Source organism: Pipistrellus kuhlii, unplaced genomic scaffold (assembly GCF_014108245.1).
Source record: "Pipistrellus kuhlii isolate mPipKuh1 unplaced genomic scaffold, mPipKuh1.p scaffold_m20_p_3, whole genome shotgun sequence".
NCBI classification, from domain to species: Eukaryota; Metazoa; Chordata; class Mammalia; order Chiroptera; family Vespertilionidae; genus Pipistrellus; species Pipistrellus kuhlii.
Genome location: NW_023425529.1, coordinates 173,906,573 through 173,931,877, shown reverse-complemented (window position 1 = coordinate 173,931,877; position 25,305 = coordinate 173,906,573).

The following is a 25,305-nucleotide window of genomic DNA, read 5'->3' as shown; positions in this document are numbered from 1 at the left end:
CTTTATTTTTGCATACCACATAAATTGGAGAGTTTTTGTTTTTGCAGCATTGTGGGTGGGTTTGCTGGTAGAAAGTAACGAAAGAACACAGAGGAGGCATGAGCACTCTCTTAAGGCTCAAGCCTGCAAGTGACAGGTATCATTTCAGTTCATATTCTCTTGGAGGAGATCTTAGTTAAAGGCCACTCTTAACTGCAAAGGAGTCTGGAAAGTGTGGTCTGCTCATGTGCTCAGAAATAAAGGTGAAATGGATTACGGTGGACAACTAGCAACCTCAATTACAACACTCCAGTTGAAAATACAAGAATTTATTACATACTTCTCTGTGTACAAACCTCTTCTTGTCACTGTGTCTTCTTGTCACTGTAGGGGAGACAAGGAGAAAAACAAGGCATCTATCCTAAGGGATGTACATCTTAGTAGAAAAACTTACTCTTTATGTACTGTATTACAGACACTGCTACAGGATGACAGAAGTAGAAAAAATTATTCTTTATGTATTATAGACACATACTACAGGATAAGAAAGAATGTTATAAATGGCAAGAATGGTACAATATAACATGCACAGGGAGTCCAAAGGGCAAAGAGTCATGACAGGCTATGATGTCCCTGCTGCTTGACTCTTCTCTGTGCAATATCGGTGTTTCTCTGTTGGTGTTTATGACTTACAGCATCCTCTGTGGAATATCAACTCACCTATAGTTTGTCTCTTCTGAAGAAATGGATCTCCCCCATTATTCCTCATGGAACATTTATCACCTTTATAATATCCCCCATGGCAGGGTGAATATATAACTTGTCATCCAAATAAGGACAGTTTTGAGAGTGAAAAGAGGTGCACTTACTTCTTAAACTGGGGCTACCAGCATAATCCATGCTCATGTCGGGCACACTGGGATGTATGGTCACCCTACCAATGGATATTTCACTGGGATATGAACTTCTCCTGACAGCCAGTGCCCCAGGCCCCCCCACCTCCATTTAACTGCTTTCCCTTCTCAGCAGGTTTCCTACAGATGGCTGACTCCTAACTTATAGATTCATGTTCATTGAAATGGAAAAAGACATTATTTGCTAGGGCTAGCTGTCCTGGTTTGGGGGTTTTGTGTTCATTTTTTTTTTCTTTCCTTTTCTTTATCAAGTCATTCTTTTCTTCAATATTGAGATGTTGAGGGTAGAATTTGACTTTTGTTCCTATAGTTCTTGTTTTATTCAGTGCAATAATGCCTTGTATTCATGGCCCAAGTTATTTCATTCTAATTTCTTTACTCATAAAATAAACAGGACACAGCCTGCTTTGAGGAAGACCTATCACACAAATGCAAGGCATCTTATGTATTCATTTTTTAAGTTATTATTTGGTAGGGGTGGGGTGGGAATGGCAGGGGTGGTGTGGGGGGCCGAGGGAAAATGTCGTGGGAGTAGAGTATGCGTTCTCATAGACTCCTTTTAGGAACACAGCGGAGGAATGTAGGGAGCGTAGCAAAGGAGTTGGAATCCAGCCAGCCTGGATGGCTCTGTCCTCACAATGGTGGGAAAGTGCTCATTTTGAACATGAGTGCCTTATATGTTGAATTGCTCAATGCTGTGGGATATAAGATATATGCTTTGTTTGTCATGAAGAGAAAAAAAAAATCCAAATTCTGTGACCTTGAGACCTAGCACAGTGATCTGGAAAAGAGTGGTTAGGAACTCCCGAGTCCTCTGAATTCACTCGCTGGGGCCTATAGCAGCTGGGATGCTCTCCTCCTGTCTGGGAAGCTGGCAGCTGATGTAAGAGGACCCTGGACGTGTTTTACACTGGGGCAAGTTTTGAAAAAGTTGTGCCCTTTCCTTGCCAACCTTTCCAAACTATTTGGGGTTTCAGGGGGGAAAAAATGAAGCTGCCTTTTTGTTGTTCAGGGTTCTCTTAGGGACAGCTCACGTGTGATCTGGGTCAAATCCTAAACAATAAAATTCATTCCTTCACGATGAAGTATTGTTTGCTCACTCATAGGAAGTGGGGCATGGGGGTGGAGGAATGGAACTGGATGGAGCCCAAGAAATTAGCTATTACTTTTTGGGGCTCCCAAGAAGTCAAGGGCTCTAGAACCCAGAGGAAGCAGAATCTAAGAGTTTGGACCCTGGAAGCTGTGAGCAATGCTTACTCACCCAAGAGATAGGCACTCTTATTTCCACAATACGTGGTCAATAAAAACGGATAATGTTGACTCGGTGTGTACCATGGAGCATGCATTGGGTTAATTTTTTTAGATCCTCTCATTTTCACTCTTATAAACTCCACAAGTTCGTTTGGTAAAATTATAAGGTATTATTATCCTTATTTCCTGGATGAGGTGAAAAATGTAACCCAAAGTCTCAATGAAATAATTGGGTCCTCTTCTGGCTGACTCCAAAGCCCCATTTTTAAGGGGAGAACTCCACCTCCTTGTGACGAAGAGGAAAGTGAGTCAAATGTGCACCTAATATAAATACTTTGTGTGACATATTGGGGACTGCACTTCTAAACTGTGCTGAATAATACATCTTCCGTGGCTTCTATTTGTGGCATCTCCGGGTTTATTTCACTTCACCTGACTGGAGCCTTCTGAAGGGAGTGCCGCTGAGGGAATATAATGCAGGGAACAAACTGGATTTTTATTTCTTTGGAGGGAGTGTTGTGTGGATATTAAGGAAGCAGCCAAGGGATGCAGGTACTGTCGTGCAAGGTCAGGACTTCTTCATGATCAGTCGCCTGTTGAGTAGCCTGTGGTTGATGGTGGCCCAGTTCTCTTCTCTGGAAAAGCTCAACCTTAGTCTATTCAAATTAGGAAAAACTGGTGTATTCCATGAAGGATTCCAAGAAATTGCTCCATATTGTAGGAATCAGATATTTGACTATCTTGAGAGAGTAAAATTTTTAAAAAATTTTTTGAAAAATGTTGCTTTATTTGTTGAAAGACTCTAAATCAAAAATATTCAGAACATTAATCTATGGATTTGGATTGGCAGAATTTTTAAGCGGTCATTTCTGTCGGGGCTGAGGGTTAGTCAGATATGACTGAACATTGGTCTTGTGAGCTCAACTCAACTCCCTGTAGATAGGGCAAGTACTGAAAGCGATTAATTCTGATTGTAGGAGGAAATGTAATTTCATTTTTAAAAACACTATTTACTATTTTCTACATTTAGTATGTTACTTTTATGATTATTCAAACCTCTCTCAGTACTTGGAAGCCATAAGAAGTTCCCTCCTGGGAGCAAACAAAGTTATCAGGGGGTTTTTGTGTGTATTTTATACACATTTATTGCAGCAAATTTCAGCCAAGATAAAAACAAAAACAGACTGGAAATAAACTGAGTTTTAGGTTGTTCTGCTCTTGGCTGACCCACCTACCCTATCCTCTCTACCTCTTTCTCTAAGACTGAGACGTCTGACTTAAGATTCAGAGTTTAATCTCTACCATTTTCTTATTCCTTCCTCTCCTAGCTCAGAGAGAAAGAGCCACTCCTTTTTACTTCTTATCTCCAAATACCTGTTGTTTTATCTCCCCCCTCTTTGTTGTTTTTTTTGTGGGGGGAGGGATTTACTATTAGGTGATAGAATGGTACTTTTGTGCAGAAGAAATGAAGAGAAGAGGAGAGGAGAGGAGAGGAGAGGAGAGGAGAGGAGAGGAGAGGAGAGGAGAGGAGAGGAGAGGAGAGGAGAGGAGAGGAGAGGAGAGGAGAGGAGATAAGAGAGAAGAGGAGAGGAGAGAGAGGAGAGGGAGGAGAGGAGAGGAGAGGAGAGGAGAGGAGAGGAGAGGAGAGGAGAGGAGGAGAGAGAGAAGACGAGAGAGAGAGAAGAGAAGTGAGAGAGAAAGAAGGAGAAGACTGAGAGAGAGCGAAGAGAAGAGAAGAGAAGAGAGAGAAGAGAAGAGAGAAAGAAGAGAAGAGAGGGAAGAGAAGAGCAGAGGACGAGAAGAGAAGAGAAGAGGAAAAGAGAAGAGAAGAGAAGAGAAGAGAAGAGAAGAGAAGAGAAGAGAAGAGAAGAGAAGAGAAGAGAAGAGAAGAGAAGAGAAGAGAAGAGAATGGAGCTGCAGCCAATTGCTACTGGCTCTGGAAAGAGCCCCCATGCATTCCCCAAGCTGTGTTCTGTGCAGCTCACGGACTATGGAAGGCAGGAGTCCATCCAGGGTGACCTCAGGGCCTCTGAGAGTGCAAAGTCCTTCTCACTCCTACCTCTGCTGGGGTACACAAAGACTTCCTCCTTCAGTTCCCCGGCCCCTCACCTAAGGCACCAGGTGCTTGTGGGCCTTTCAACAGCCTCCCCTTTTCACTGTTGGGAAAGGCAGGCAGGCACAGGGAAGGGGAATGTAAAGCAAAGCCCAGTTGCTGAGCTTACGGCCCCTTATGCATTTGCAGTATCATTAGTAGCAGCAAGAATCACACAGTTATAACTCCACCCCTTCCTTTCACCCCCCCTCCCCCCCAAAAAAGGTAATTTACTTCCTCTCCCACCTCAGCTCAATAAGAGTCAGAATTCAATGCTGTTCCCCCTACTGGGTCCCCAAGCACACTGAATCACTGCCAGGAGAGAGGGGTCTGGTCCCCACCTTGGCAGGCCCACGCGTCTCTCGATGATCTGATTTGAGAATTTCCAGCCTTAGTAGCACTATGAGGAGACGCGTTTGATTTTCCCTGAAAGAAAAAGTCCCCTGGTCAAGGTCATCTGTCTGTTTCTGACGTCGTGTGTCAGACAGCTTCAAACACGGTGACTCATGGGCACAGGTCGGAATAAACCTCCTCGCTGTGGAGTGTGAGACGGGCTCCCACCGCCTGGGCAGGCTGGCTGCGCTGGCAAATCGCGTCCCTGGAGCCCAGCGCTGATGGAATCGTTTTTTAATGACAGCCTCTAAATAGACCAGGCTGGCTGCTGTGGCTGTTTGTTTGTTTGGGCTCACGACAGGCCCTTGGCTAATATTTCAGCCCTCAAATGAGGTAGAAACCATTAGCTAGTGAGAAAAATCTGCATTCTCCCCTTTCCTCCCAGGAATGGTCTGAGGTCCATGAGGTGAAGGGCTGGATTGATGCTGAGGGGAAGAATGCCACCTGCACGCACGTGGCCTCGTGGGCAACCCGCCCTTCCTCTGCTTTGGGCGTTAGCCACTTCTGCGGGACATGGCGGGTTCCAGATAGACCAGCCAGCGATCTCCAGGGCAAATCCCCCTTCCGGGATCTGGTCTTCTGGTTGGAGTTTCAGATCTAGATATGCTGATTAGGTACAGAAGAGCATATATTGGATATGTGTTATCATATTAACCTAATCAAATTTCCAAGAGGAGATTATCAATTTAGAATAAGAAGCCCTAGCTGGTTTGGCTCAGTGGATGAAGCATCGGCCTGCGGACTGGAAAGGTCCAGAGTTCAATTCCGGTCAAGGGCACAAGCCTGGGTTGTGGGCTCAATACACAAAGATTAGAGTATACATTTCAGTATTTAATGTCCCAAATAGTACAGAAGTGGTGCATGAGGAAACTAGAATGATACTATTATCTACCAGTGCCTCTTAGGTAGATACTCAACTCACAAGAACCATATCAGTAAAAACTAAAACCCATTAGGTAAGCTAACTGCTACCTTCTTTGTGGTTTGCTATTTGTAACTCTCCTAACAAATAGACCTTCAAGTGTACTATGGCTCCACCATACTCCAAATTTATATATTTCTTGCTCACATAACAAGTGGGTGGTTGAGCAACTCAGTAGGGTGACCCTCTTCCACATCGTATTGCTGAAACCCAGGCCTCACTGGCTCACTATCATGGCTTCTAAGACTGATACCCATCAGTTGGAAGGAGAAACCATCATGAAGAATTGTTGCATGGCAGGCTTTCCTGGGCCAGACCTATGAGTTGTGTATATCTACTACTGGCCAGAACTCAGTCACCTGGCCACCTAACTGCAAAGGAGCTTGGGATATATAAGTCCTGGCTGAGTATCTACTTTCTAGCAATAACTCTTCACTATGGAAGGAGGTGTCTGGATTTTTGTCAGATACCTAACTTTTCCTCTTATAATCATCATCATGTTTTTATGTATCATCTTTTAAACACTTATTATTTATAAGGCATTGTACTGTACAATCTAATATAAGTCTCTAACTATTAAGCAGTCATTTACTATAAATATTACCATATTTTATAGACGAAGAAACTAAAATTCAGAGGTTAAAATTACTTGCCCAAGATCATACATGTAGTACATTTTGGAACTGTGATTCAAATACTGGCCTACCTGATTCTAAAACCTAGTGCTTTTTAAAATTAAATTTATTGGGGGTGACTTTGATTAATAAAATTATATAGGTTTCAGGGCTACAATTCTATAATACATCATCTGTATATTGTATTGTGTGTTCACCACCCTATTCCCCTTTCCCTCTGGTAATCACCATGCTGTTGTCTGTGTCTATGAAGGTTTTTGTTGTTGTTGTTGTTGTTGCTTAATCCCTTCACCTTTCACCCAGCTTCCAAGCCCCCTCCCCTATGATAGTTATCAGTCTGTCCTCTGTATCTATGAGCCTTAAAATGTAGTGCTTTTAACTTTTATGTTACAGTACTTAGGTAGAGCTGACACATTTGAACTTGTAAGAGCTAAATCAGAAAGGCCAGCCTCAATGTGCCCTTTATTTTTCTTACTTTCTTCCAGTGGCACCATGAACAGGTCTGATGTTCTGAGTAATCAGGTTTTCACATCATCATCTTACCTCTCCTGTCTTTGCTATCTAGAATCTGGATTATTTACAATTGTTCTCAAGGATTCAGGTACTATTCTTATAAGGCTGACTCTCAAATATTTATCTTCAGCACTAATATTTCATCTTAGCTTAGACTCATATATCTGACTGCACCTTCATAGGCACCCCAAATTTAATATGTCCCCCAACTGAAGGCATTGTCTTCATATCCTCACATCTGTCCATTTCTCAGACTTGTTAGTCAATAGCTCACTGGATTTGATGAGCTCCCCAGGATAGGTCTGCCAAACATTTATTTTCCCGTTGCTGCTCCCCTCTTAAAGATTCAATATGCTTTTGCATGTTTTTGCATGTTTTCTAGATGGTCCAAATGTCATCACTTTTGCTTACAGGATGGAGGGACTATTTTGAGATGGTGATGATGATTATCTCAAGAAAACTTCTTCCATGTGCAAGCCTCTACTCTTTTCACTTTCTGTTTGGCACTGAGGACACTGGGGGAAAACTCCCAGATCATGCAAATCCTTAGGCACTCAAGCATGGCCTGAGTCATGGACTCCCACTCATGGAGATACTTTTATGCTTATGAAAATGATGGTGTGGGCCATAATGAAACTTCCATTATCTCAAGTCCCTGTGCCCCCAACTTCTCTTGTTCCTCCCTGCCTCTCCCACCTCTGAGCTGAGATGACTGTAGAAAAGAGCCCAGCACCTCAGAGTTCCTCTTCCACATGGATGTTCTGAAAAGTCTGTGGGAAGATGGTACTTGCCCTTAGTAAGCTCAGTCTATGGAGGTGCAGGGGCCTGCCCAAGATAAGGGTCATTTGGGGTTATTATCTTAGTTTCCCCCTCTTCCTATCACCTCTTAAATGATTGTGTCCTCTCCTGTGGTCAAGAACACAGCTTACCTGATAACTCGTATAGACTCAGAATACAAGGTAGCTATTTCTGCTTTTTCTATTTACACACTGAGACATCAACTATCTTTAGAAGGCCTAATAGTATAACTAAGAGCATGTGAGTTTCGGGGTAAGAAAGACACTCATTACCTGTGTGATCTTAGTAAAGTTGCTTAACCTCTCTAAGACTCAGTTTCTTATTTTGGAAAATAAGGATAATAATTATGCTTACTTTTAAGGGAATTTATATAGAGATAAACTAAGATTATATATGCAAAGCACTTAGCACAGTACCTAAGCATGTAGCAGTACTCAATGCATATTTTGAAAATTTCTTACTTGGGTTGAGTATAAAGGCACCCCACTGTATTAAATATACATATATGTTATTTTTTAACATGTGTGTAGCATCACAAGATGTACCTGTAGGATCAAATCATTACTTCAATTTATTTTTGGTGTCTTGGAGTACACATGGGATAGTGAGGAATGTGACCATTCTAAAATGTCTTCCTTCTAGGTGCCATACAAAACAATGTAGATTCCATCCTCTGTGTAGTTAAGCAGAGAGCTGATATCCTGGCAGCACTCATCTATGCTGATAGAAATCACGTTAGTGGTTATCTTGTATCAGGGAGGGAGGTAATGACTGGAAGGGGCACTTCTGAGGCACTAGAAATGTTCTGCTATTGATCTGGGACTAACTACTCAGGCTGTTACATATTTGAAAAGTCATTGAACTGTATACTACGCAGGTACATTTTTCTCTATATTATGCTTCAGTATAAAGTTAAACCTGTAAAGCTCCTAAGAAGTCAATCTAACCTGACAAGATAGCCAAGCAACATTTGAAATCTTGCTGCAAGCAAGTGGAGGCCATTTTGCTCTCTCTCACTTTTTCCTTAGATGCCCTATTAAATGTAACTGGATGAAAGAAAGCAAAATATGCTGGACATTTGAATTTTATGCCTCTATCCTAACTGTTTTTAAATTTAAATTTTATCTTGTCTGAAATTTACATTTCACTCATGCTATTTTGTTTACATCTGCTTAGTAATGTGGTACTACCCTTGTTTTATTTATTTTTATTTTTTTATTTTTTCCCTTCTTTTAATATAATTTAAAATAATAGTGACAAATTTATGAAACAACTCTATACACATTAATCTTTGGAATTATCTTTTTCTGATCTAATTTTCATCTCTCCTACTTTAAAAAAAATATTTTTTATGTCACTAAATAACATAATAGCTGTTTCTGATTTAAAATTTTATGGTTTAACTGTACTAGATAAAGCCAAATGTTTTCCAAGTGATTTTTTGTTTGTTTGTTTGTTTGACAAAATTTTCTAAATTGTAAAATGATAACTATTTTGGGTTTAATTTGCTTTTCTCTTATTATCAAGGGGTTGAGATTTTTTTAATGTTTGTTTTTGCTGTTACTGTTTCATTTTCATGTGAAATGTTTGTAGGTTTTTTAATCGGATTTTCATTGGGGTTGTGTGTATTTTGTTATTGATATGTAGGAAATATACACTGAGTGGCCAGATTATTATGATATCTGAATATATAATAATCTGGCTACTCATTGTATATCCTATATAATAAAAGGCTAATATGCAAATTGTCTCCTTGACCAGGAGTTTGACCAGCAGGCAGGCCACCCATGTCCTGTCCTTCTGGCCAGGCTGGGCAGACTCCACCCATGCACCATGCACAAATTCATGCACCGGGCCTCTAAAATACATACTGATATATATATATATAGTGGCCAGATTATTATGCATTCAGAGATCATAATAATCTGGCCACTCAATGTATATAGAATTGATAAAAGATTCATTACTATTTATATGTGTTTTAAATACCTTTTTCAAGTTCCCTTGGAGAGGTGAGTGCTCTGGCTCCACAAAAGATGCTGGACCAGGGAGCAGCCACTCAGAGGACAGGTCCACAGCCACTCAATGACTGGGATGAGTGGTGCTCCCCACAGTGGGCCGATCCCCACAGGCCATGCCCCCCAATCAGTGCACAAATCCTATGTACCAGGTCTCTAGTTTAAAATAATCATGCTAACATTTTCAATTTGCCATACCTCCATTACTTCTTAAAACAACTCTATGAAATAGGTATGGTTATGCTCATGTTACATTTACATGGCTCACTCCATTTCACAGCCAGCTGATGGCAAATCTAAGCCCAGGTCCTCCTATTTTCCAGACAAATAACCAGGACTCTGGTTCATGTGCATCATGCTTTTGTCAATCCATTTATAAAATACATTTTTATTAATTTCAGAGGGGGGAAGAGAGAGGGATAGAGAGATAGAAATATCAATGAGTGAAATATAAATTGGCCGCCTTCTGCATGCCCCCTGCAGGAGATCAAGCATTCAACCAGCCATGTGTCCCAACCAGGAATGGAACTGTGACCTCCTGGTTCATAGGTTGATGCCTAACTACTGAGCAATACCAGTCAGGCTGAGTCATGCTTTTCACTTGAGGACAGATGGTACCTCCTTGCCTGTCCTCCCTTCTTGTGTCAAAACTGTATTCGGTTTCCTCCTACCTCTGAAGAAGCTTCTGGAAACCTGAGACCATTCAATTGCATGCAAATATTTATGTCTATTTGCACTTGTTTATTTTTCTAGGGAAAAAAGACTGAGTTTTAAGGGAAACAGAAAAGTAAAAGCTCAGAGCAACCTTCTTAAAACCCTACAATATGTCCAACCTCTAGTAGTGCAATTGCACCTATGACCTCGCCTCCCACAACTGCAGGTGATACACATGTGCACACAGGTGCACACAGGCGCACACACAGTATTCATCCCTCTCAATCCCCACATTTTTTGTTTAATTGCCACATATGACAAATATTCCTATGACTAAGTTTGACATAGCCCCATATAACAGCTAAAAATATATCCCAAAGAGATCATTTTTCCTGAAAAAGATTGCCTTTAAAAAAATCAAAATTCAGAGCAGTTCTACAGGTGAAAATTTTATTACTACTTCTGTCTGTTCAGAGGACAACAGTAATAGAATGAGATACACCATCCCTTCCTATAGATTCATAACTGACTCATCGAACACCAATTAAGATGCCTTTGCTTGCAATTCTATCACTTGTGTCCCAGACAGAAAACAGTCCACCCAAGAAGCCTAAGCAGCCAGGAAGTGAAGGGTGAGATTAAATCCCCAGAACACAGGCCAATGAAACAGTTGTTGGAGGTGATAGCTAGACACCTGAGGGGAAAAAAATAATGAGTCTCAAACCCCAGAATCCTGCAACTTAAAAATATGATTTTCAAAGTGAAAATTTTAGTAGCTAAATTCCCTGTTTATATCTAAACTAGGGTGGTCAGTGTGCATCATAGCGAGTGGTTGACCAGTTGTTCTGGTCATTCCGCTGTTCAGTCGCTGGGCTTTTATTATATAGGATTTCAGTGTAGGGCCCTAAACAGCATATATTTGTTTTTATGGTATCTAGCTATGTTCTAGAATTTGCCTCTGGAGGCCCCAGTACTTCAGGATTTTGGGTGGCAATGCTCCTTTTCACTCTTGCACATAGAATTCTTGTACAGAATTAACTTGGATTAATAAATGTGTCATTTTATATTTAAAAATCCATTTATATATTAATGCCCCTGTCCCTTAAGTGGGTCTCAATGGAAAGCCCACCTTTAGCTGTGTGAATTTGCCCTGAGGGGACGAGGCACAGTGGGACTCCTCGCTGCTAATGGAATAATTAATAAGATGTGTTTAAGATAGGGAACGGAATGATTAAGAAAACCCTTGATCTGAGTTGCTGAAAATCAAATCTAAGTTTTCTGAAGTGTTTGTGAGCTACACCTGGTATGTTGAGTACCATGCTCAGTAGTCTTCTTTGGGCAAAGGAGAGAGTGAACAAAAAGGAAAGGAGAAACGTGGGCTTGGCAAGACAGGAACTGAAATTACTAGAGAAAGAGTCTATTTAAAAATAGTGAATGAGGAAAGTTAACTGACCTGCTGGTTTTCCTCTTTCAGAGAAAAACCAGGTGCCCTGGTCTCCCAGAAATCAAAATGTTATGACTTTTCTGGGCAGATGGTGCATGAGGCAGGAATGGTCATGACAATGTGCTTTGGACATGACTCATTCTTCTGTTGAGCTGGGTGTTCCCAGGCTGTACTTTTCCAGATGGTTCTGGGTGGACAGAGCAGGGCCCAAGGATTTGTGGATGGAGATGATCAAAATTAGACTCTGGAGAACTTGTTCGAGAGAGAAACAGGTGATGGGTAGGAAGTAACTATGAATAATGTTGTTAGGTATGGTAACAGTATAGTTATCATTTTGTTAGTATAATATGATTACTGGTTCTTGACATCCTGCAGGCTTATGGTGTGTAAGCAACAAACTGTCATACTACCTTGGATTTGCTTATATAAATATAAAGTAGACCAAAATTATAACTGTCATTTTATAGAAAGGTGAGGTTAGCAATGGCCTCTGCATGTCAAGAATATAAGAAAAAATTAGAAAAACAAGCATGTTATACTTTAGCAAATGAAAAAAAAACAAAACACAAAAAAACAACAACAACACACAATAACACCATTTGTAAAATTAAAAAAATTTTTTTTCCTCCAGCATCAAGTAACTTTGATAGTCTCTTGGTTATGTTGTTACCCAATTAAAAGCAGAAAATATATGAGTGAGTGGAGAGGCCCAATTCTTCATGTTCTGCCTGCCAGTCCGGAAGGAGAAAGCTATTGCTGGGTAGATTCCTCAATAGGACTGAAAAGGGGGCTCCTGCGTGGTTTTTCACAGTGCCCAGCATTTGCTTCAGCACAAGTTGGACCTCTCCCATCCTCCCTTCTTTTCTCCCACCACTGCAGCCTCTACTTCTCAGAAGGCAGGGACTACAAGTTCTTTCCACCAATCACCATGCCAGGTGCAGCAGATGCAAAATTCATTCATTCAATAAACACGTTGGGTCCCAACTATGTCTTAGGCAGAAGGGCCCTGTGCTTGAGTTAATGCTGCATTGGTGCCATTATGAAATACATTCTTACTAATTTTCAAACGAGGGACTCTGCACTTGCATTTTGCACTGAGCCTGCAAATGATACAGCTCGTCCTAAACGGTGAACAAACAAAACAGACATAAATCCCTGATCTGATGGAGCTTATTTTCTAGAATTAGATTTTGGGTCCTGGGCCCTGGCATGAGGGTTAGGGGAGATACATATAGTCCTGTGAGAGGAGACATATAAGACATGTAACTAAGCCCAGCAGGATGGGGGAAGAGGAGGGGAGGAAAGGTTCCTTGGTGGCAGGGCAAGGTCATCTTTGCCAGCAGAACTGGGTGGCAGGAAAAGAGCAGAGGCTTCTGGGAAAAGATATGTGTCCATGAGCAGTGGCGTAGAGATGCCGGTGAAGCACTCCCGTGTGCCTTTGGGAAGGCTGAGCTCACAGTCTGATGTCTCCATCAGAGACAGGCCAACGAGGGGCTCCACTTAGAGGAACTTATCTGCCAATAATAAGAAATCGAAACTTTGGATCAAAAGTTCTCAACTCTTGGCTACTCATTAAAATCATTTAGGGGCAATCTTAAACATCATACCAAGCCCTCATTTCCATTTGCTTGTTTTTTGAACCACATGGCATATTGATCCGTTTGATTCTATATATTCCATATCCCCTGGATGGTTATGTTGTTATATAATTTGTGCTGCTATGGGAATATTACTTTATGAATTCTGTGTTAGTACATGTCTTGAGTTTAATAAAAAAAATAACCCTCTCTTAGAGAGAGCTACAAATATGTACAGGGTGTGGCAAAGGTAGTTTTACAGTTGTGAGTATGCACAACACAGAGTTTCTTCTTAGATGATTATTTATTAACTAGAGGCCTGATGCATGAAGATTCGTGCAAGAATAGGCCTTCCTTCCCCTGGCTGCTGGCACCGGTTTCCCCCAGCACCCAGGACCTGGGCTATTTTGCTCTCGCCACCACAGGCATCCAGGACTGGGGCTGCTTCACTCCAGCTGCTGCCATCACCCACCAAGCCAGGCCATGTGGCTGCTCAGAGCACCCCCCCCCACCCTTGTATGTGTGTTTCGCTGCTCCGAGCATGCCCCCATCCCTGGGGTGTGTGTGTCCGCTGGCACTGGGGGCAGCATGCAGTCTCCTCCTGCCCATTTGCACACACAGCTTCTGATCAGTCATGATGCAGCCTCCCTGAGCCAGTCGTGATGCCCGTTTGCATATTAGATAGATAGATAGATAGATAGATAGATAGATAGATAGATAGATAGATAGGTCATTGGATTATTTTATATACAAATAACCATAAGCCTACTTTTGCCTCAATCTGTATTGTGAGCAGGCATGGCCAAATGTGGGGTTTCCTAAGGTTACTCTTTGTCTTTCATTTTATGAGAAAACATTTTTTTTAAGTTTGCCCTGGCTGACCCGCAGACCCTGAATGACAGATGAATGATTACTCTAACACGTTTCTGTGAAAAGAGAAGACCAAGGTCCTATTGGCTATGGCCACCAAGCAGCCCTGTTCACCTGCCTCCTTTGGCTTTTACAGTCATAACAGCTTGAACTAAACTGAACCTCTAGATACAATCAGCAAGGTAAGCATCCCTGAGGAAATATATGTTTCTGCAAGGTCAGGTCTAAAAGACTAAACATTGAGATTCTAGCAAAACACCCCAGGGGATTGGACTTATTTGGAAAAGTCAAGGTAGGGGCTACTGCCTTTGGCAAGGTCTCCTCAGAGGCTCCCCATCTTTTGGAGAATCCTCTTTACAGACATTCCAACCAAGTCCCATGCTTCCCACATAAGTTAAATAGCAAACATAGTTTATATACCCATTAGTAGATACAAATTTTTAGCAAAATGCTAACCATCCATTAAGTAAAAATGTATATACATAAAACCCTAATATGCAAATAGCCCAAGCAGTGGAACAACTGGACAACCAGACAACCAGACAACCGGTCTCTATGAAGTGTGCTGATCACCGGGGAGCATGCACGAAACACGGTGGGCATCAGCAGAAGGTGGCAGAGTGCGGAATATGGTGGGCATCGGCCACAGTGGGATGGTGGAGCAGGTGAGCAGGGGTGCCAGACCAAGGTGGGGCACCTGTCGCTGTCATCAGGGCAAGCCTCTAGGTTACTGAAAATTCTTTGCTCCTGGATGCTGCAGTCCCACTGGGTACTCATACCTGCTGCTGGTGCTTGGTGCAGCCCTGATCACTCAGCACTGTCAGATGGTGCTAGCAGCGGCTGCCAGTCCCAATTGCACCTCAAGGCTTCTCCACCTCCTTCTCTCCTGAGGGGTGATTGAGGCAGCAGCCACTGCGCACACCTGCTGATGGCGCTGGCCCCAATCGCTCCACAAAATCAGCGGGTGCAAGTGAAGCTGGTGCCATAAGCATGTGGGAGCGATGGTGGCGGGAGTGGGGCTGCTGGCAGACAGGGGACCTGAGGCTGCAGTAGGGGGCGTTGAGAGGAAGGGGGGGTGGATGGATGGGCCAAGACCCGACCCTGTTCCCAATCACAGGGTGAACGAATTTGTACGCTGGGCCCATAGTAAATAAATAAATAAAAACATTGACTTTCAAACAGGTTAAATGGAAATAAGTTTAACTTCAAAGGAAAGCATTACACCAAAAGGCACCAGGGGAAATGACTGTCAAAGGAATATTTGAAGTGAGTTTCGGGTCACTACTGTTGGGTTCGCACCAGGAACAAGGTGGATATATACAATTCACCTTCAGTATATTTTTGTCTTAATCACAATTTGAGCCCAGACTAGCCTCTACCATTTACCTTTCTACTCTTATGTAAATTGGGCTGATAAATCCATTTTCTATCTTCTTATTTGTAAGGAAGGGTTGGTCCCTTTTCAGGCTGGGTCATATTCCTCCTACAGGTATGAAGATGAGGACGTTGTATGATGCTTTGCCTCTATAGAGGATCAAAACTTGCTCAGAGTTTTAGAGAATAGGAATATGCAGAAGGACTTTAAAGGTGAGTCACAAAGCCAACTTTCTAATGTTGGAGGGTAAGGAAAAGCCAAATAAACTAGAATTATTTAACCCCAGGAAGACTATACTTTCAATATAATAAATAGCCATTCCCCCTTGGGACTGTAAGAATCCCCATTGGGGCAGGTGTATTGTAGGGGAGTTAGGAAGAATTTCTAAGCAATTATAGTAGAAACAAAGGGTAAGAAAAAGCCAAATAATCTAGAATTATTTAACCCCAAGAAGATTGGACTTTCAATATAATAAATAGCCATTCCCCCTTGGGACTGTAACAATCTCCATTGGGGCAGGTGTATTGTAGGGGAGTTAGGAAGAATTTCCAAGTAATTATAGTAGAAACAAAGAAATGACTGAGTTTATGGGTACTATTGGGGGATATCACATTATGACCTAGTAAGACATAAAGAACAGATCATCTGACTCACCAATGGAAGACTTCTCACCCTCTCAGTTGATGATGCAAAGCAGTGTCTATTACCCATGATGCATCACCACCCACATTTAGTGAATGATTCCACACACAAGAGGAGGTGATTTCCAGGCAGAAAGGGTAGCTCATGGCTAACTGAGAACCTTTACTTGGTAGAGAGATCCTCAAGGAGGAAGACAGAAGGTGTGTGTTCATTATCATATCCTTTTTAGAAGGGTGTAGCCCATGGGACTCCTCGGACCAAAATAACCCCCTTTGGCAGCGTTTGCTACATTTTTTAAGGAAGTGATAGTTCTAAATCGTCAGCCTGCTGAAAGCATTTCTCACTAATCAGTTAGTGTACGTAAGACGATTTCCTCTGAGAACCAGGAGCTGTCTCAAGGCATTGTGTCGAAGAAGGAAGTATCTGGAATCTGGCCCCATTGCCAGAAGGACCTGACAGGAATGGGGTCAGGTGGATGTGTGAGCTGTCACACTCACCTTCACTGTGGATTCACACAGCAGTGTGTGTGTGTGTGTGTGTGTGTGTGTGTGTGTGTGTGTGTGAAGAATCACTCAGTTGAGAGGATTTGAACCTAGACAAAATTATAATGGGGGGGGGGGGGAATCAAATGAGTACTCTGCCAAGAACAGTTTTTTTGGCGTTTTTGCTTTCCTCACAATCAACACTAGTCTGGCAATCAGCCATGACAGAAAGACACCTCGAGCAGCCTCCAGAGGGGAATTTTCCATCAGATTCTAAATTCTGTTCTTTATCAGAATAGAATAAAATGCTTTAAATAGCCCTTGGCATTCAATCAAGTGGGTGAGCTTATGCTCTCATCTTGATTTTCACCTGCCACAAGACAATTTTGGGGTCAGCCACAGGCCTATATCCCTTGTCCTGATGTTTGTGAATGACATTCATTATGCTGGGGATGATTATAAACACCATACTAAAAGTCCTCAACAATGTTTTATGCCATTAGATTCTAAACCTTTTTTTTCAAGTCTCTCTGTGAAGATAATTGGTTTCTTAGAAAACCAGTTGACATGTGGATAGGGGTATTGTCAGTCCTTTACTTGGCCCATGTCTATCCCTTAATCTGGAGCTTATTGGAATGGGTTAAGCAAATAAAGCAATCAGACAAATTCCAGCAAGGGGAATGGAAAACCATTCTTATAAGCTCAGTTGGTCGAGGCCATGCTCTGGATATAGAGTGAGCACCCCCATTAAGTGTTCTATGCAGAGGTCAGCAAACTCATTAGTCAACAGAGCTGCAGTTTGCCGACCACTGTTCTAGTGTAGAGGTTAAGATTTAGTCTTTGATGCCAGATAGGTTTTGACACAGATGGACTTTGGCTTTACACAAAACTGGGTTTACCAGCTCTCCCCTTACTACAGTGAGCCCCTAGGCAATTTACTTGACTTGCCTGCCAACAGTTTCTTCATCTGGAAGACTGGGTTAATAGTGCCTAATGTATGGGGGTGATATAAGCATTAAATGGAATGATATTGAAAATGAGTTTCAGAGGGCCCAGCCCACGCTTGCTTGTAAAAATTTTCATTCATGTTATTAGAGGGGAGAATGGCCAGTGAGAGTCCTTGTCTTGAATTTAGTCAAGAGGCATTCACATCTACTCTCACCTCCTTCTATGGTGCCTTCCTTTACTGTAGAGGTTAGAAAACCCCAAACCTGCACATTTCCCAGATCCTCTATCAGCTAGAAAATTATTTACTTTGATCAGATTTGCTTATGTGATATTTGCAAGGAGGAAGTGAGAATGTGACCTTTTCCATGCTGTTTAAGTGTATTTTCTGCAAGCAAACAAGGTCATGGGATCATGGAATTTTCTGAAGCACTTGTCCTACTTTGTAGGTGATGAGAGGCAATGACCTTCTGATCCTGGCTTTCATATCCTTGATTCTTCATCCCTGAACAGAAGCCATGTGATATGTTCTTGAACCCATAGTTTCTGGGGCAACTATCTGATTCCCTACTTTCTTGATTTTAGCAGAGGGAACAGCTACCTGGTGGCCAGCACTTTGGCATTTTAAGAGTTTCTCCTTCAGGCCCATCAGAAAGCCCACCTCTCCAGACTTTCCATCACCTCCCTTATTAAATCCCTTTTTGTTTAAAATTGAGTTCCGTTTCAACACTAATTCCTAACTCCTACAGTCCTAAGGGGTTAATGAAGAAAGTGAGAAGATAAAATGAGAGGGGATGGGGGGAAAGAGGAGGTACAGAGGAAAGGAGAAGAAAGAGGTACTGCTGAGATAACACCCACAAGTGATGCTATTCCAGATAGAACACAAAAAACTCAAGGAGGAGGAGCAACAATGCCATGAGGTCTAGGTTTAAAATCTGTCAATAAGTGGACATCAAGGATGACATTGATCTCAGGGGTAGTTGAACAGCCTCTAGATGCTCTGTCATCATATCTGTGTAAATAGCATGGGTCCCTGAGTATCTGATTAAAGCCTTTGCATGATATAAAAGTCCTTCTGTGGCCTCTTATTCTATCAAGGAAGTATGAAATGCAGCTAGTCCTTCTTAGAAAATCATTATTCCATAAATGATTTGAATAACAAAATTTGACGGAAAAGAGTTACGTTGGTTGTTATTTTTATTAGACTGGAAATGCATAGACTCTGTAAGTATCACAGGTCTGGAAAGTCATTACTTATTGGTACTTTTCTACCTGAGGCTTGATGATTAAGCCACTCTCTCCCCATGTTGTGGAATTATCATGGACATAAGAGCCTTTGAGAAGAGTTTCTCATTAGCAAATTTATCCGCAGGTGTCTAGAGATAACAACTCTTAGTGAAATGTCAGCATGCTTACTGCTCTTCATCTAGCACTAGTTTACCAGCAAGTGTGCTGTGAAGAAGGCACTTGAGTATAAAGAAAAGCAACCACTTCTCTAGTAGCAAATTGGGACCATCCTGCCTCCTCTTCACACAAGATACTGGCAAAAGACAGTTTCAGAAAAAGTTTGATGTGCCTGACCTTATCAACAACCGTGAATAAAGTGATGAGGCTGCTCCTGTCTCAACACAGTTCAAATCTTTTTGGAAAAGATTTCCTCTCCCATCCTGTTGGAACATCATCATCCAAGAACATAGACAGAAGACTAGACACCAGCACAAGATATGATAAAATCACTAAATTCATGGATGTGATACATTAAACATGGGCAGAAAGACTCCAGCTCCATCCATTAAGAGGTGAAGTCTATTTTCCACCCTTCCAGCTGAGTCGGCTCTGTTACTCTTTTAAACCAATAAAATGTAAAAAAGGTGATGCTTTATGACTTCCAAGCCTAGGCAACAAGAGGACTTTTACTTCCTATTTTTGTCCCTTTGGAATGCTACCACTGCTGTGTGAAGAAGCTCAGGCTAACCCACTAAAGGGTGAAACAGAACAGAGATGATCCCTCTTACCTGAGATTCCCTAGACCAACCCATCTCCGGCTGATCCATCAGGACTGCCACCTCCTTGACTCGGAGCAACACCAGCAAAAGTCACCTGCTCCATTGATCTCAGCTCAAATTGCTGACCCACAGAATTATAAGCAAATAAGACAGTTTTTATTTTAAGCCACTACATTTTTGAGTATTTGTTATGTAACAATAGACTGACACAATTATCCATAGTGACACTGACCAATCCAAGGAGAGAGGGAGGGACATACAATGCTGTAGGTATTGATGGTTATTGTAAAGCCACACCAAGCTTTTAAAAGATTCTGCACCTTCATATTGGATTCTGTATGAATGACTATTATCAATTTTTTGCATACCCTTGGACCAATATACTTCCCAATATGGGTTCATATTTTTAGATGGCACCTTAGATTTCTTATTTCATAAATATTCCTGGCCTGGGATTTTTTTCAACTTATACATTTACAGGTTGTAGTATATATAATAAGAAATATACTTGGTCTTTGTCCTGATTCTTTCCACAAAGCTCCTTAAACCCTTGAAGCCCTTTTTGAATTTATGCTAATAAAGGGACTTTTGGAAAGCCCTAGGTAGCCGAAAGTAGGGGTTGGTTGCCAGGAAAACCAATCGTGTAACTAGAGAGTCAGAACTTTTAGTCAAGCCCTTGGATGGGAGTAGAAGCTGGAGATAGAGTTCTATTACCAATGACGAATGGTTTAATCAATTGTGCCTATGTCAAGAAGCCCTCATAAAAACCCAGAAGGACTTGGCACCATGAAGTGTTTCAGAGAGCTTTCAGATTGATGACTTATGGAGATTCAGGGAGAGTGGCCAGCTGAGAGGAGTGTGGATGCTCCACAACCCTTCTCACATACGTTGTCTTTATCTGTATGTTTTTTAATGGTATCCTTTTATAATAAACTAGTATCTAGCAAGCAAAATGTTTTGCTGAATTCTGTGAGCCCCCCCTAGCACATTAATCTAAACCAAGAAGGAGCCTTTGGGGACCTCCAATCTATAGCCATTTGGTCAGAATCACAGGTGACAATCCAAACTTTCCATTGGCAACTGAAGTTGGTAGTGATGTTGGGGGTGGGGGTTGGTGGATAGTTTTGTACAATTGAGGCCTTGATTGTGAGAATTCAGTTAACTGCTTGATGGTATTTGAAAAAACACACATCAGACAGGTCTTTTGACTATTTTTTTTCCTTCTGTGATCAACTGTTTCCAGACTGATGAATATTGATATTTCTGGTAATTCAGGCTTCTCACATTTTATTCTTTTAAACCTGAAGATGCTTTACATTCATTCGCATTATCTCATTATTTTGCTCATTGTTCTCATCTAGTCTATCATTTTGATGCAAACCTGAAATCTAATGGAGTAGTGCCTAACTGGATGGGGTCGGGAGTGCTCCACAGACAGGAGCTGGAGACAGGACTTTTGTAGAGAAGATGAAGAAGTAAAGCAAGGAAATCATTTGATTGGCTAATAAGTGGTGACCTTATTTGGTAAAGCCTAGTTGGCTGTTAGTGATTGGATGTCCTTAGGTTTCAGGTCCTTAACCTTGAAGCATTTATAGGCTTAGGCTTTAGTTTGCTAACGCAGGCAGCCAAAGCATTAGAACCACATCAGTCAATGGCCTCCCTGTTTAATTAATTTAACATTCAGCTAACCTGGATTCAATGCCTAATAAGAACTTTTGAAAGTGCTTTTCATCACCTCCCATTTTAGAGTGAATTATGAGCCTACTTCTAATATCTTGAAGTGCTACCTTAATAAAATACCGGAGGAGAGTCAGTTATGAGCAAAGTGACAGTTCTTGACACTGGTGAGCCAAGTTGGTTGCAGCATATTTGCTTTCAATTATCCCCTAATTAGAAGCAGATTGTCCACCTGCAACAGAGTAAAGTGGCATTTGGGCAACTTAGACACTAATCAGGCAGCTCATATAGGATGATTCAGTTTGTTTAGCCTTTCTCCACTACTTCTATAACCTGAGTACTTGTCTACATTTGTACACTAAAAATCTAGAGAATCTTGAAATCTAAAGACATCCTTCTAAATTTAGTTTAGGCTTCAAAACACTAGAATAAAATGCTTATAAAAAATTCTTAGCATTGGTCACAAATTCTTAGAATTTGAGATGGGCACACAGTCCTTATTCATATTTGCATTTTATGACCTGAATTATACATTTTGCATGAAGTCTCAGATACATAGGAAGTAGCTGACAAAGATGATAAAGATCAATGGTAAAGACAGCCAGACAAAAACCCTTAAATATAAAAAAAAAAAAAATTTAGATCTATCATAATTACTTAGAGCCTTTCAATGATACTAGACAGGTAGTTTCCATTTTTTGGAAAAAAAAAATTAGTGTTAGAAACATGAGCTAGAGTAGATGCAAATTTAGACATTCAAGGAAATCAAATGACTTCATTCTTAGTAATTCATTTGACTTAAAAAGTTATTTTCTCTATGCCTGTAAAAGAAAGTCCAAAAAGAATCCATGACATAATAAAAGATCCCTTTTAAGCATGGTGAGCTGGACATGAACTATGTTACTATTTGTGTTTTATAGAACCAAACCCAAGCAAGGCTGCAGCTCGCAAGCTCAGAAGAGTGTGTTTGCATTGGAAAGGCCCTCTCCTTGACCACATGTTGGGCCTGTGCAGATAGTCCATTTCTTACCTGCAGTGGCAAGCCCATAACTCCTCCAGGTTAGTGCCCAATGTAGCATGGAGGTTATAATAGAGAGGGTAAGAAAATTCTTGGTCCAAGGCTATGTCTATTGTATGACACTGTAGGGGAGGAAATTTTTTTTTCCTTATACCAGTCTTAAGTTCTCAGGCTGAGGCCCTGTAACTAGGCTAACAGAATACAGGTTAATGAGAGGAAAAAACAAACAGTTTATTAACACCTGCATGGATGAGTAACTCCAAGGGGTGGTTAGAATTTAGGCTTACATAGCACCTTAACAAAAGAACGTTTAGAGAAGTGAAAGACAAAGGAAATGGACTTTGAGTTTCTAGGGTGACAAATTGTGAGAAGGCAGACGTGGGGAAACCAATGGTAGTTAAGGGCTGGTTAGTATGTTGATGACTCTGGTGCTGACTCTGGTGATTCACTTTTGCTTTTCCCGGTAGAGAGGGGAGAAGGTATACATTTGTAAATTTATGTTCTGATTTTAGGCGAATAGAGAGAGAGGGCGGAGCTTTTCTAGTATCCAGTTCTTCTCAGTTGCCTTCAGCTCAAAATAACTTTTATGCCAAGATGGCATAGTTTGGAATGGCATATTCTGCTACTCTTCACTGCTACTGATGGAGTCTGTTAAAGTGTTTTTCCAGGGAAGCCACAAAAGGGAAATGGCAAGATGAAGCTAGGGTTTGTGTGTGATGAAGGGAACATGGGAGGCTCCAATTAAAAACAAATTACATTTTAATCCAGATTCATATGCTGACCTACAGTGTGACCTTGGGAGGCCAGTGAATCTCTCAGAAGCTGAGTTTTCTCATGTAGAATGTAACTACTATTACATTATTAACAAATGATAAGCAAACGGGATAATGTCTGTGCAAATGCTTCCGCACCGTAACTGTTGTAAAAGTAATAGTACTATTGACTTTTATTTTTTTTATACTTTCATAGGGAGGTACAATAGTTGGAGAGATGGCAATGGATAGATTGCCACTTATGTCTGTGTGTGTGTGTGTGTGTGTGTGTGTGTGTGTGTGTGTGTTGGGGGGGGGGTGTCAGGGAATATGTGTGCCTGTATTCATGAATTTGAAAAATACACATCAAAGTAATTTAAAAGAGATAACTTGTTTTGTATAATTCTTACTTATACATAATTAAAAGTAATCACTTTAGTTTTAAAATAATTGATCTCCATTCTTCCTGGCAATAATTAGATTGAAGAGCCAGATGTCTTTTAAAATTATAGTTAGGAATGTGCATTTACAAACCAATAAGCATATAATGACACCAAGGTTATTTTTAATTTTATAGGAAAATCATTTCTTCCTTTTCCAGGCTTTCCCCCATCAGTTATTGCCCAATTCCTCCAAACCCCAAGCCTCAGGTAATTGCACTTATTCGGATACAGGTGGACAGCATTTGATTCCTAGATAAAATCCTCGATCTGAACCACCATGCATAAATAATAACACACATTGTACTAGTAGCTTTCACTTTTAATTACTTTTAGCTTGTAATTCTGGATGAATCACATCACCTAATTTAACCTTATGAAAGTTGGTCTAAGGATGTTTTCCTCATATTTATAGAAGACATAACTGAGTGTTCTTAGAAAATCTATTTTGGACTGTGGCCCAGCTACAATTAAAATTGCTGCTTGAAAGAATTCCTCTTCTAGATGGTCTGGAATATTCCCCTCCAATTTTCACATAAAATAGTATGTGTTTCTTACTTGTGCATAGAAATTTAGAAAGCTTGGGGAATTCATAGGTTTTACTATTTGGCCCTGGTATGCTGATGAGGCAGTAATTCCCCCACCACCCTATCTTGATTTGTAGTGTGTGCCAATTTTCCTAGTTCAAATACTTCCACCATGGCCAATTCCAAATTAGGCTAACAATGGACTCTCCAAAGCAGGTCAAATTGGCTCCAGCATAGCACTGAGACCATAAAGTTTAGTAAGTCAACGTTTTTCTAAAGAGAAAGAAAGACCAGGTGAAGAGGAGCTGTCACAGGGGTTGTTGTTGGTCTGAGGTCTTTGGTTTATGCTCTATGTATTAGAAAAACATTTGAGTCAGTTTTCACCATAATTAGTTCAAGGAGGGTTGGCGTAGACACTCTCCTATTTGCCCATTACTTTTCCTTCCAACTATATCTTTTCTAGCCTTAAAGAGCCTATAAAAAAAATGAACTGCCTATTGGATATTATAGTACAGATACAGTTTACTTAAAAAACCTCACAGACTAACACATCAAATTTGTGGGATGCAGCAAAAGTAGTGATTAAAGGGAATTACAGAGTATGGAATGCACATATTCCAAGAGAAGAGAGATCTAAAATCAATAATATAAGCTTTTATATAAGGAAATAAGAAAAATTAAACCCAAAGTAAGCAGAAGAAAAGAAACTATAAGAATTATAGTAGAGATTGACGAAGCCGGTTTGGCTTAGTGGTAGAGCATCGGTCTGCGGACTGAAAGGTCCTGGGTTCGATTCCGGCCAAGGGCATGTACATTGGTTGCAGGCACATCCCCGGTAGGGGGTGTGCAGGAGGCAGCTGGTCGATGTTTCTCTCTCATCGACGTTTCTAGATCTCTATCTCTCTCCCTTCCTCTCTGTAAAAAATCAATAAAATTTATTTAAAAAAAAGAATTATAGTAGAGATTAATGAAATTAAAATGGGAAACCAATAGAGATTATAAACAAATCCAAAAGATGGTCCTTTGAAGAGATCAGTAAAATGGATAAAGCTCTAGCTAGACTTTACAAGAGAAAAATGAGAAAAAGCACAAATTACTAATATCAGAACTGAAACCATCACTACTGAGCCTTTGATCTCATAAATGTTGAAAGAAAAATAAAGGATTATTATGATTAACTCTATGTCCCCATATTTGATAACCCAGATTAAACGGACCATTTCCTTGAAAGACTCTCTACCAAAACTCATACAAGAAGAAATAGACTGAATAAGGCAATATCCATTAAAGAAATTGAATTAGTAATTAATAACTTAAAAAAATCAGGCCTAAATAGCTTTACTGGTGAATTTTATCAAACGTTTAAGGAAAGAAGAAGGAA